Source organism: Malania oleifera, chromosome 7 (assembly GCF_029873635.1).
Source record: "Malania oleifera isolate guangnan ecotype guangnan chromosome 7, ASM2987363v1, whole genome shotgun sequence".
Classification (NCBI taxonomy): Eukaryota; Viridiplantae; Streptophyta; class Magnoliopsida; order Santalales; family Ximeniaceae; genus Malania; species Malania oleifera.
Window position 1 is genome coordinate 45,714,283 of NC_080423.1, and position 8,719 is coordinate 45,723,001.

The 8,719-nt window shown below is 38.8% G+C and overlaps 1 non-coding gene across 1 annotated transcript; it reads right to left on the bottom strand.

Annotated features, from left to right (window-relative positions):
* Positions 1-4,506: 4,506 nt before the first annotated feature.
* LOC131161078 (small nucleolar RNA R71) lies at positions 4,507-4,612 on the bottom strand. Its single transcript, XR_009138239.1, has one exon. It is a non-coding gene; the product is annotated as a small nucleolar RNA R71 (small nucleolar RNA).
* Positions 4,613-8,719: the final 4,107 nt, after the last annotated feature.

Genomic DNA, 8,719 nt, shown 5'->3' on the forward strand with positions numbered 1-8,719 from the left:
TCTTGTTCTGGTTCATGCTTGGTTTCGTGAAGGCCTATGACATCCTTCCCATTCCTTGTGTTGTCAAGTAGATTAGGGTTTTCATTTGTATGCTTGATTGTTAGTGACAAACAATTGAGTTTGCAATTGTAGCCATCTTTACATGCTTTTCTTTACATGCTTTCCTTTACTGTTTTCTTTACATGCTTTCATTTCAATACCATGAAAGTTTACATCTTTGAGAGTGATGATACCCTAGGGGATAGGATAGCCTTGTTAGGGATTCAGTTATCTATACGGATTAGGCTACGGTTCATGTACGAGGTGGATTCATGATCGTTGAGATAGAGTATATCCTGGTTCCTGATTGTGCTCTTGACAATTTCTAGACCTTTGCTACTCTATGCCCTTGAATGGTTCACTTAACTGTTAGTCTAAGATTGATAGTTGACCGGCCTTAACTTGTGCCAAGTGACATTCTAGGCGTGATTCATGATCTTAGATCCGCTTTGTAGGAGTAGTGATAATATAGAATTTATATACTTTTAGTAGATTGTTTGAAAACCCCTTCAAAGCCTCACCTTTTTTCCTTTTTACACAAAGTTATAGTAAACTAGGCTGGAACTGGTAAATAATTGCACTTTAGTCCCTAAGGATCAACACTCGACTTACTCACCGTGCTGCTGAACTTGGGAGTAGTTAGGTTTTTAAATTTTATTTTTGGTAGTTGAGGACCCAAGCCTTGGCGAGACTAACCCTACCACAAACTAAGAGAAAACTTGGGGAAAACGTTTAGAAATCTTTCTATTCTATATAAAGGTATTATTCTCGCAAATTAGGTTAACTCACGACACACATACGATTATTATTTTTTGTTATACTATTGAAACTTTTTTTGAAATGGCTGCTGTGAGTTCTTGTTGAAACCATTACGAAATTTTGATTTGATCTTTTGAAATTCACACTCTACAATCAAAATATTGCTGATATAATATGTAGCTTCATCTCTTTATTGATTTTATTTAAGTATACTATGATTCTAACGTGTCCAAATATGCTCTTTGGAGGAGTATCTCTATTGTACAAACAATCTTGTTTTGTTTATTTTGTTATTGATGATTCAAGGCTTTGAATCTTTGCCTAGCAAGAGCGTTATTCTCATTAGAGAGACATCTCCACCTTGAATGGAGAGAGGGATACTTCACCTGGTAATGAAGTTGAAAGGAAAATCCTTATAGCGGGTTGCTTGAGGCAAGGATGTAGGCTGCTGACTGAACCTTGTAAAAAATCTGATGTTCAGCTCTTCGTCTCTTAGAATTTAAATTCTTGCAAGATATAACCTGCGTGTATGATTTTATATTCATTGGGAACTTGTTCAATATTGGTTTTGGTTGTGATTGAATGAAGTTACTATATTGGCTGTATGTTTGTGTTGTTGGATTAAAGAATCAGAAAACCATTAAACTCTGAGTTCAAGTGCAAAATTGCTAAGGTAAATTGTTGGTGATTGATTATTTGATTGAAGTATAAGTGTGAAAATAATTCAAGTTACATTACTAAAATTATGTCTTGAGAAAATCATTGACTATTGCTAAAAATTAAATTCTAATATTATATCAACTGAATTTATTAAAGTTTGAATTTGATTTGTAATTTCAGTTATCATATTCATATATAACTAGGATTGATATTGGTATATTATGGTCATTGTTTATATATTGTGATTGTGTGATTGTGGTAATCTAAATTGAAAGAGCAAAACTAAACTAAAATTCTGCCAAGAAATTTTTAAATACCCAATTCATCCCCCCCCCCCTCTTGGGAATACATACTTAATTTCAATTGGTATTAGAGCGTAGGTTATAGTAAAACCCAATAAGTAGCTACATAAAGATCCTTATGGCACACATAGGTGTATCCCCTTTGGCGAAGGCTAATTCTCTTTTAGACCTCCTATTATCTGCAGTGTAAACTACACCTTTTGGAAACAAAGCATGAGGATATTCTTATAAACTATGGATTGGAAGGTCTAGAAAGTAGTCACACATGGCGACCTTATTCCCACTAAGAGTGTAGACAATAAGGAAATACCTAAAGAAGAAAAGGAATTGAATGACACTAATATGAAGATGTTGTAAATAAATTCAAGTGCAATGATCGCACTATATTGTGCCTTAGATGCCAATGAATTCAATAGAATAATGGGATGTAAATCAGCTAAAGAAATCTGAGATAAGTTTGAAGTAACCTATGAAGGAACGGTTGATGTGAGGGATAGTAGGATTGACATGCTCACGAGCGAGTATGTGGCTTTTAGGATAAATCCTGAGGAGTTTATCACTAGTATGTATACTAGGTTCACTGATGAGTCCCTAAAATACATGATTTTAGACCCTCATTTACCTTTGTTTATCCTCATTTTATTATGTATTTACCCAGAGTTATCATTGTTCAAAGCTATGCAAGGTTTTTTTGTCTTTTCAGGAAAAATAGGTTAAAACCATGGAGTTAGGCATTACAAGAAGCCAAAGAGAATTTGGAGGATTCAAAGCTCGAATTTATACATTTAGCCAAGCTCTAGAAGCTTTAGATCATAAGTAGATAAGAAGATGACGCTCGACTATGTGGTGCGACCAGCAAACCACAAGGGCGACTTAGTCTTCCACTACAAACTCCAAGGTTTAGGCTAAGATCATAATGCTGCAAGGTGCGACCAAGTGCATGACCAAGTGACACCCTAGAGCAACCACATTGAGATACTAAGACAAAACTGAAATTTAGAAATACTGTGAGTCTTGACGAAGTGTTTGACGAAGAGACCTTCTGGGGCAACTATGTCGAGACACAGAGATTTCCTGAAGATCAAGATACTGCAAGTCTCGACCATTAGCTCGACCATCAAGACCCTAAGGTGGGACGAAGTTGAAGAAATTGAAGATTCGAATCCTTGACTTCCCATGAGATCCAACTAGGGCACACACAAGAATGCTAGAGGAGTGACTTGGTTGACAGCAACGATTTATTGCGCGAGATTTGCTGCAAACTTTCCTAACTTGTAAAAAAACCCTTATAAACCCTAGAGCCTATAAGTATTCGCTACGAACACAAGCTCTAGGTTCCTGTTTGGTCTCTCTTAGGTTAGTGACAGACCTAGGAAGTCATTGAGAGCCTAGTTAGAATAGGAGTAGAGTAGTTTCGGTTTGTGTATGGAGTGTATGACGGCTTATGACAACCGGCGGCATTCATACAAAAATCATGTATATTAGATGATATTCTCTTGTACTTTTGGCGTTAGTGATAGACGTTTTGAATGATAAAGGGATGATCCTTTCATTTATGCTTTCATTTACTACTTGCAATTTACTACTTTCCATTTACTTGTTGTGTGTTTGATGAAAGATTACAGATAAGGATAAGCACTATTGCATATCAATTAGAGGGAAGTAGTCAGCTACGGAACCATAGAGGTGTTCGTTATCGTTGAGACAGGATATACTCTAGTTCCCGACCGTGCTTTGGACGATTGGTCCACTCTTGCTACCCTGTGCCCTCGACCGCCCCTCTCTCGCTTTGGCCCGCCCGGGTTAGTACTTCTATGGAAGTTTGGATGAGCATAGTTAGAAGCATGGCATCCATCGCGTCTGATTCGAACCACAATATCGCTTTGTAGGAGTAGGGTAACTTAGAAATTTACTTGCTTTACAATAGTATATATATAACTGCTTTCATTTACGTGCTTTCGAGTAGTTGTTATACAATCACCATTTCAAAATACCATATTTCACTTCTTCTTTTTTTTTTCATAACAAAACTTTAGTAAACTAAATTGGAAGTGGTTTAATAACTGCACTTTAAGTCTCCGTGGATCAACACCAGACTTACCCACTTTCTACTAAACTTGAGATAGTTAGGTTTTATAAATATTATTTTTGGTAATTAAGGACCCAAGCCTTGGTGAGCCTACCAAATTTTGGCGCCGTTGCCGGGAACTCGGCTACGGTTATAAGCCAATTTCCGCTTTAGTATATTATTGCCTTGTTCATTCGATTTGCTCTTTTTTTTTTCAATTTATTTGTTAATTTCTATTTTCTTTATATTATTTTCTGTTTTTGAAGTTTGAATCTTTGTGCTTACACGTGTGTATGTTTGGCCTGTGTTCTTTGGAACCCGAGATAATTCCCATAGATCTTGAGATTAAATCTCGTAGGTCCCTTAGAAAGTTTATCTATAATCCAGAGAAGGCTGAGTCGTCTGAACTAAAAGCAATGGCCAACGATAACCCCCCAGTTCCCACTAAACAAATCCTGGAACCCCATCCTCCCTACCTACCTGTCGTGGGAGAGCAACACCTTCGGCCTCTTAGGGACTATTTTGTACCTAATGCATACACATCGTCATCTTGCATTTGGTTCTCGGAGGATAAGGCCAAATATTGGCTAACGTCCTTAGAATCGAACTCGGTGACCAATTAAGCCACCATGCAACATGAATTTCTTAGAAAGTACTTCCCAATTGGGAAGACTAACCAGCTTCGAAGAGCCATCACAAGTTTCTCACAGATGGATGGGGAACTCTTTTTAGAGACTTGAGAGCTCTTTAGGGACCTACTCCATAAATGTCCACATCACTAGGTCCCCAAGTTGCAATTGGTGTAATTTTTTTACGAAGGGTTAACTGAGAGATATAGGTCTATGGTTGATGCATCATGCGAAGATACTTTCCTCACTAAACATGAGAATAAGGCTTGGATTCTCTTTGAAAATCTAGCTGAAAACTTTCAGGAGCACATGGTTGCCACCCCTAGACTACCCAATACATCAAGCTCTAAACCGAAGGGAGTTTATGAGTTGGCCACAAGCCATGACCTAAGCCCTACTTTGCACACCATATCCCAGAAACTTGATCTGTTTTTGTCTTTATGACAATAATCGTGAACAATAGCGTGTGCAGAGGTATGTGCAATATGCTCCAACCCTTCCCATACATGCTAAAATTGCCCACACGTGCCTTCCCAACTTGAGCGTATGCATGAGGAAGTAAGGACCACCCACCATTGGTATGACTAACAGACAAATAACTATGACCCGAATACCTATGGTTCTAGGTGGAAGCAACACCCTAACTTCCCTTGGAGCCACAAGCTCCAAGCCGCCAAGCCCAAAGACCTCAACAAAACCCGAGTGCTTCACTCTCTTGACCATATCCATAATTTCAAAATCCTCCTATTACAATTCTGGGGCCACCATTGTTCCAATGACCATCTCTCTAACAAACTAACCATGATTCCTTTCAAGAGACGATATTGAAAACCTTACAAAGCGTTGAAGTAGATTGCCACGTGAAGCGAAAATTACTCCATTCTCACTCATGATCCATAGATAAGTTGGAGGCCACCATGGGGCAACTCACTAGGTTAGTTAATGGGAGAAATGAAGGTGAGTTACCAAGTCAGCCTCAAACAATGCCTCAAAGTCAATACAGAATGGAAGGTGAGACTACAGTAGACCCTTCATCGTATAAAGTACATGCCCAGGCGATAACCACACTTAGAAGTGGTAGGGAGATCAATAATAGGGTTGTGGAGACAATAAGACAGTTCATCAACGAGTCCAAATATCTAAAATTTTCTTGCTCTCGGTATTTTCTCATCGACGATTTCAGAACCTTCGTTGATGAGTCCTTGTTGTCCTCTCGTCAATGAACACAGGGCATTTGTCAATGATCTCCTGCTGTGCTGCCCCTTCATGTTTTTCTTTCTTCCTTCTTTTCTTAATAAAAAAAAAGTATAAGAGGCACAGAAAACAATCTCCACCTTGGCGATTATACGTCCCTTAGGAGAATCCCGAAAAACATGAATTGTTCCATCTTGAACTTCAAAAAAAACAGTAGGTTGGGTATGTCTCCATTCTATCACTTGGAGACATGGAGTAAGTCCAAGCAATGCTTGAACTTCTATGAAGTTACTTATTTGGTCAGAATATCTATTGTATTATAAGACGTGTGAACTTTCTCCAACACAAGTTCACCCGAAACAACCAATTCTCGAACCCTGTGAAACCTCACATCAATGTGCTTGGTTTTAGCATGGTATACCTGAATCTTCACCAAATAAATGGCACTCTGACCATCACAATGTAGCACCACACCATCTTGTTGTAACCCTAGCTCTCTGACTAAACCAGTAAGCCATAAGGCTTCCTTTGCAGCTTCGGTATCTGCCATATATTCTTCCTCAATCGTGGATAATGCTACTAGAGACTATAATATGGATCTCCAACATACCAGTCCTCCTACAAGAGTAAAAACATATCCTGTTATAGACCGTCTATCATTCATATCTCCAGCATAATCTGCATCTACAAACCTCATAACTGAAGGACAACCCTGTTGCTTGCCGAACATGATGCCATATCCATGTATCTTGTAAGTATCTAAGTATCCATTTGATGGCTTCCCAATGTTGCCTTCTTAGATTGAAAAGAAACTTACTTACCATACTCATTGCATGAGCCAAATCTAGCCTCATACACACCATGGCATAGATCAAACTCCCCATGGCACTGGCATAGGGGACCTTTGACATATCACAAATTTCGTCATCCGAACTTGGACAATCAATAGTAGACAACTTAAAATGATTCTCTAGAGGTGTACTCACTGGTCTTGCATTAATCATGCTAAACCTCTCTAACACCTTATGAATATAACTGCCCGGAGATAGACATACTCTCCTTACAGTCCTATCTTGGCGAATCTCGATCCCAAGTATTTTCTTGGCTGAACCAAGATCCTTCATGTCAAATTCCTTATACAATAGGTCGTTTAACTGATTCACCTCAGTTAAATCTCTTGCAGCTATCAACATATCGTGGACATACAATAACAAGAAAATAAGTGATCCATCATCAAGTTTATTCACATATACGCAGCAGTCATACTCACATCATTTATAGCCAATTTTTATCATATAGGAATCAAACCGTTTATACAATTGCCTTGGAGACTATTTTAGCCCAGAAAGAGATTTCTTCAACCTGCAAACAAAATTTTCTTTTCCTGGTTCAATAAATCCCTCTGGCTATACCATGTATATTTGTTCCTTCAAATCATCGTGAAGAAACACCATCTTCACATCCATTTGCTCCAAATGAAGATCATAATGAGCTACCAACCCCAACACAGTTTTGATAGAAGTGTGTCGGACCACTGGAGAAAAGATCACATCATAATCTATCCCCTTCTTCTGTGAGTATTCTTTTGCCACCAATCATGCCTTTAACTTCTCACCTTCCTTTTCTGATATTGCCTCCTTCTTCCTGTACACCCATTTGCACTCAATTGGTCTCTTCCCATCTAGTAACTCCACCAACTCCCAAGTTTGATTTTTACATAGTGACTTCATTTCCTTAATCATTACTCCCATCCATCTATCTTTCTCCTAGTCATGCACTACCTCTTGAAATTTAGTTGGACCGTTGCAACTAGTAAGGAAAGCATAAGACACTAACTCTTCAAACCCATGCCTTGGCAAATGGCGAATAGTGCGTCTGGATCTTCTTAATGGAATATCATCAACTTGATGGATTTCCAAGCTAGAGCTCCCTAAAAGCACGGGACCATGATCATTTCCACTGCTCTGAGCTTCCAACTCCACCTGCACGATATGTTCATCACTGCCCCAGCTTTCTGGCTCTTGTTTCTATTCATCACATCCTTGAGTACACTTCATGATAGCCTTCTCATCAAAGACTACATCCCTATTGATCACCACCTTATTTTCCATTGGGTCCCATAGCTTATACCCCTTTACGCCTATTAGATACCCCAAAAAGATGCAACGACGAGACTTAGGATCAAACATAGACCTCTCCTCATTAGACACGTGGACATAGGCTGGACACCCGATTACTTTCAATTTGGAATAGTCTACTGCACTTCCCGTCCATACCCCTTCCACCACTTTACCCTTAGTGACGCTCTTGGTGATCTATTTACCAGAAAACAAGCCATACTAACCGCCTCGGCCCAGAAATTCTTCGGTAGCCCTACATTCTACCTGAGACACCAAGCCCTATCAATAAGAGTCTGGTTCATCCGTTTTTCCACACCATTTTGTTGAGGTTTCCATCGAACTGTAAAATGTCTCTTGATGCCCTCCTCCACACAAAAATCCTTAAACCGAGAATCAGTGTACTTGGTCTCATTATCTGACCTCAAACATTTGATTCTCCTCCCCATCTGGTTCTCCACTTCAGCCTTCCAAATTTTAAACTTGGAAAATGTACTTGATTTGTGACGCATGAAATAAACCTAGACCTTCCATGAGTAATCATCAATGAAATTCACATAATACACCTGTCCACCCTTTGATGCAACTCTAACTGGGCAATAAAAATCTGAATGTACATAGTCAAAAATACCTTTTTTTCTTGTGAATAGTTGGTCTAATTTTTTCCCTGTTCTATTTTCCAATAGCATATATCCTGCAAAATTCCAAATGACATGATTTCAAGCCTTTAAAAAGTTTCCTCTTGTGTAGTTCCTTCATGTCGTGTTCCCCCATATGCCCAAGGCGCATATGCCACAAGACTGTCTCTTCTGATTCAGCATCTACGACTACAACTCCACTTGCAATGGTAGTTCCCTACAACGTGTAAATATTCCCATCTAGTTTCTACCCTTTTATTACAGTTACATTACCTTTCCATACCATCAAGACTCCACCTTTGAACTTGTAATT